A 1,751-nucleotide genomic window follows, 5' to 3' on the forward strand; every position below is an offset into this window, starting at 1 on the left:
CTCCACTCCTGTTTCCACATTTTAGGTATCTGTCAGAGCAGCACCCCACTCTCTTGGTACCATATTCTGTTCTGGTTACCTAGTGCCGCTCTGACAGGAATATACAAAAAATGGGATGGCTGAACAAACAGGAGTTTATTCTCTTACACTTTGGAGGCTTTAAGTCCAAGTTCAAAGAGCCAGGCTTTTTTCAGCTCTGCCTGCAGCTCCTTGCCCACTGAAGCTAGAGGCATCTCTTCACTCAGGCAGCTACTGGCTGCTGAGGCTAACAAGCCCAATGTCTACGAATAAAATGACACAGTCCATATGTTACCAAACCACACAGCAGGCCGTTAACTCAAGTCCATTGTAAGTCCCAAGGTCAGCAGAGCATGGCAGGCTGCTGAATAACAACACGGCTATATGCAAGGCCCAAGCGTGCCATAAGCTAGAGACTGTTCCCCAAGACTTCTCCTTATATACAGAAAGCAGACTATGTCCCCAAGGCAGCTACTCAGCTGCTCACAGTAGATTCCACTATGGAGTTGATTACCAGTCTCATAGTGGGGAATACTATATCTAGCTGCCCAGCCACTTGACCAGGCCTAGCCAAGTTGACACACAAACTTAACTACCACAGTGTCCTTATAAGTCTTTCCTCCACTCCGTGTATGCCATTTCCTTTGTTTGATGGAACAAAGGAAGTAAGACTTGAACTAGGACTTGATTTCTTTCTCTACTCAAGAATAAGTCACAGTAATTCTGATAGTTGAGTTGGCTATGTGATCTAGGGTGTTACTCTATGAACTTTACTTTTTAATCTTCAAGAGGAGTTTTTTTTTTTTAATCTATAATTACAGATAAAGCTTCTGTAAATATTAATTAGATATGTTTGTAATATAATATATTCCTATTTTGAAAAAATTTGCTAAATTTTACAGCAGTATAATTTTTCCTTTTCTATATGCTTGTGTGCAGAATAGAAATTATAGGTTTATTTCCCTGTCTGCTTCCAACTTTCTCTCCAAACAGGGAGAAGATGATTTCTTGTCATCATAGTTAAAATATTTCAAGTCACAATGCTTACAAGAGTGCTAACTAGTAGAAATTAAACCTCAGTGTAACCTTCATTCCTCAATCTAACCCCAAGTTATTCTGACTTTAGAATATTTCCATTTGCCTTTAATTAAAAAATGGTATAAAAACAAATGAAAATTAAGCAGATATATGCAAATAAGAAACTAGAGAAACATTTAATAAGAGTAAATTAAATCCAATTCAAACCCTCTAGAAGAGCTTTGTAGCTTTCATTTGGAGAGTGTCTATTAGCCAAAATGCAGAAGCAGCATTAAATATTTAGAATCCATCCTTTATTGTCAGTTTTCTTTTGTTATTTCTTTTGCCTGATGACTTCACTTACATCATTCAGAAGAAGTCAGTCCAGATGATAGGAGCTCTTTGTTACATTTAATAACTTATGAAGAGCAATTTACTTTTACCTTAAAGAGCCTGTCCTTTATATCTAAAGACAGACTGTGCCGTAGATTGAAATGTAGGATTGGTTGTATATCGGACATAGAGCATAACTCTTAATTTGTTAATTCACAAGATATTGCATTTTTGAGGGAGAGATGTAGATTTTAGTTTTTTTTTTCTTTTTTTAAAAACTAGCACTGAAAATTGGGCAAAATCTTTCTATTTTTGTATTTGAGGATCAGATCATTAGAACATATTTGAGGATTGGGCCTGGCATTCTAGGGGAAGGTTTTCAC

The 1,751-nt window shown here is 36.9% G+C and overlaps 1 protein-coding gene across 1 annotated transcript in view; it reads left to right on the forward strand.

Moving 5' to 3' along the window:
• Positions 1-1,751, forward strand: part of DACH2 (dachshund family transcription factor 2) — a gene marked incomplete at its 3' end in the record, with an annotated part of 1,102,952 nt that overhangs the window by 359,561 nt on the left and 741,640 nt on the right. The window lies entirely within an intron of this gene.

The sequence above is a fragment of the Orycteropus afer genome, unplaced genomic scaffold, assembly GCF_000298275.1.
Source record: "Orycteropus afer afer isolate SDZICR_OR568_19922 unplaced genomic scaffold, OryAfe1.0 scaffold00544, whole genome shotgun sequence".
Taxonomy (NCBI): Eukaryota; Metazoa; Chordata; class Mammalia; order Tubulidentata; family Orycteropodidae; genus Orycteropus; species Orycteropus afer.